This window comes from Anomaloglossus baeobatrachus, chromosome 3 (assembly GCF_048569485.1).
Source record: "Anomaloglossus baeobatrachus isolate aAnoBae1 chromosome 3, aAnoBae1.hap1, whole genome shotgun sequence".
Taxonomy (NCBI): Eukaryota; Metazoa; Chordata; class Amphibia; order Anura; family Aromobatidae; genus Anomaloglossus; species Anomaloglossus baeobatrachus.
In genome coordinates, this window is record NC_134355.1 from 674,075,773 (window position 1) to 674,079,190 (window position 3,418).

Sequence of the window (3,418 nt, forward strand, 5' to 3'; positions counted from 1 at the left end):
ACAGTATGATGAGCCCACACCTCCCCTATACAAAGTATGATGGGCCCACAGCTCTCCTATACACAGTATGATGGGCCCACAGCTCCCCTATACACAGTATGATGGGCCCACAGCTCTCCTATACACAGTATGATTGGCCCACAGCTCCCCTATACACAGTATGATGAGCCCACACCTCCCCTATACACAGTATGATGGGCCCACAGCTCTCCTATACACAGTATCATGGGCCCACAGCTCTCCTATACACAGTATGATGGGCCCACAGCTCTCCTATACACAGTATGATGGGCCCACAGCTCTCCTATACACAGTATGATGGGCCCACACCTCCCCTATACACAGTATGATGAGCCCATACCTCTTCTATACACAGTATGATGAGCCCACACCTCCCCTATACACAGTATGATGAGCCCACACCTCCCCTATACACAGTATGATTGGCCCACACCTCCCCTATACACAGTATGATGAGCCCACACCTCCCCTATACACAGTATGATGAGCCCACACCTCCCCTATAGACAGTATGATTGGCCCACACCTCCCCTATACACAGTATGATGAGCCCACAGCTCCCCTATACACAGTATGATTGGCCAACAGCTCCCTATACACAGTATGATTGGCCCACACCTCCCCTATACACAGTATGATGAGCCCACACCTCCCCTATAGACAGTATGATTGGCCCACACCTCCCCTATACACAGTACGATAGTCCACACCTCCCCTATACACAGTACGATAGTCCACACCTCCCCTATACACAGTATGATTGGCCGACAGCTCCCTATACACAGTATGATGGGCCCACACTACATGTTATCAGGCCCTTATAATATATAGCCCCCCTTCCCCACACTCACATCCCCTCAGTACATACATGTTATCAGGTCCTTATAATATATAGCCCCCTCCCCCACACACATGTTATCAGGCCCTTATAATATACAAATCCCCTCCACACACACATCCCCTCAGTACATACATGTTATCAGGCTCTTATAAAATACAGCTCCCCCTCCCCCCCATACACACATCCCATCAGTACATACATGTTATCAGGCCCTTATAATATACAGCCTCACTCCCCCACACACACATCCCCTCATTACATACATGTTATCAGGCCTTTATAATATGCAGCCCCCCTCCCCCCCACACACACCTATTTTCTCAGTACACACATGTTATCAGGTCCTTATAATATGCAGCCCCCTCCCCCACACACTCACATCCCCTCAGTACATACATGTTATCAGGTCCTTATGTCACGGGCGGGGGGTGCGCTGCTCGACCGCGCTTGCGGCCTAGGTCCGGCTGCTGCTGCTGCTCGGTGGCTCGAGCGGTGGGCCGGATCCGGGGACTCTAGCGGCTCTCCTCTCCCGTGAGTGAAAGGGGTGGTCTGTTGGGGTTTGGGATGTCGGTTTGTGACACCACCCACTGTGTGTGGTGAGGTTGGGGCACCACCGCTGCTCTGTACGGGGATCCCGGGAGCGATGACAGGGAGCAGCTGAGATGTTTCTCTCCCCTCCGTGGGTAGGGGGATTTTGGTAGTCCCGGAGTTGTTGACTGTAGGGTGGATTGCGGGGCTTGGCCAGGTGCAGGGTCGCAGGGCAGCGCAGTGCCAGACGGCACGGTGGTACTTACTCAGCCAGTAACGTACACAGAGTCTCTGGTAAAACAAACGGTTGGATGGACGAGTCCCACAGACGGCTGCGGCGGTCACTCCCGGTAGGTTGGCGGTAACTGTCTCTCCCTGCACCGGTGTTGTGTTCTCGGCCCCGATGGCTTCCCACCGGTAACCCGCTCCCCAGCGGTATATTTGCCGGAGGAGCCCCTTTTGCCCGCAGGCGCTGGTCCTGGGAACTCTAGCTGTGGCGGTAGCTGTATTTCCTTTCACGGGTGAGCGGTTGCTTTCAGTCGGGTCTTTGCTGCTGGGAAACCGCGGAGGTTCCCGTCGCTGATGGATTTGACCGGTTTAACGGCGACTTTAAGCCTGGTCGGGGTCCGTAGGCCCTGCCGAATGGTGCTGGCTTCTCTTCGCTCTCCGGTCCGGTACTGGCGGGCCACCGCCGGTCCCTGGTCCTTACGGTTGTGCGTCAATCGGCCTCGCCTGCAGACGGTCATCACCGTCCGCCAACCTTGTTGTTTGTGCCCGGGCCACGTACCCGGACACGGTCAGTCTGCTCCACTACCACTTCCCTGAACTCTCAAACTGTTCTGCCTTCTTTTCCCGCCTCCAGGACTGTGAACTCCTCGGTGGATGGGGCCAACCGCCTGGCTCCACCCCACCTGGTGTGTACATCAGCCCCTGGAGGGAGGCAACAAGGATTTGTGTGTGTGACTGATGTGCCTAACCGGGGTGTGGGGTGTGTTGTTGTAGTTCCTGTGACGTCCAGGCTTGTCCAGGGCGCCACACATACATGTTATCAGGACCTTATAATATATAGCCCCCTCCCCCACACACTCCCTCAGTACATACATGTTATCAGGCCCTTATAATATACAAATCCCCTCCCCTCCACACACACATCCACTCAGTACATACATGTTATCAGGCTCTTATAATATACAGCTCCCCCTCCCCTCCATACACACATCCCCTCATTACATACATATTATCAGGCCTTTATAATATGCAGCCCCCTCCCCCCCACACACCTATTTTCTCAGTACACACATGTTATCAGGCCCTTATAATATGCAGCCCCCTCCCCCACACACTTACATCCCCTCAGTACATACATGTTATCAGGTCCTTATAATATATAGCTCCCTCCCCCACACACACACATCCCCTCATTACATACATGTTATCAGGCCCTTATAAAATACAGCCCCCCTCCCCCCACACAGCTATGCCCTTGCTATATACATGTTATCAGGTCCTTATAATATACAGCCTCCGTCCCCCCCCCCACACATTCCCTCAGTACATACGTTATCAGGCCCCCACACTGCACAGTAATGGACACTGCCCCCTGTCACCACAGTAAATCTGTGCACACGATCTTACACCCTCTCTGCATCTTACCAGCAGCCCGGAGCTCCGTGTGCAGCCGGAGCGAATCACAGGCAGCGGGCACTGAGCCCCGCACAGGTCCTGGAGGAACAGCCGGGAATACAATGCACACAGTGCTCGGTGTGATAGGACCTAAACCACGTGACGCGGCCAACCCACTGTATTTAAAGGCGCAGTGTCACTGATACAGTTAATAGTTTTTTAGCTCCGAGTGGGCCCCCTATGAGCATGGGGCCTGGGGTCACCACACCCTCTGCCTCCCCCCGCTAGATACGCCACTGGTTTAAACCATTGGAGCTATGTATAAACTAGATGGTGGCCGGATCCTAGCGCATCGGGTATTCTAGAATGTGTATGTAGTTTCTGTGTCACGTTGCTAAGGCCGCA

The 3,418-nt window shown here is 53.9% G+C and overlaps 1 long non-coding RNA gene across 1 annotated transcript in view; it reads right to left on the minus strand.

Annotated features, from left to right (window-relative positions):
• Positions 1 to 3,126, minus strand: part of LOC142295753 (uncharacterized) — a 311,869-nt gene extending 308,743 nt beyond the window's left edge. The window contains exon 1 of the long non-coding RNA XR_012751544.1: positions 3,044 to 3,126. This is a non-coding gene — a long non-coding RNA (uncharacterized LOC142295753). The remainder of the gene's footprint in view (positions 1 to 3,043) is intronic.
• Between the last annotated feature and the right edge of the window lie 292 nt (positions 3,127 to 3,418).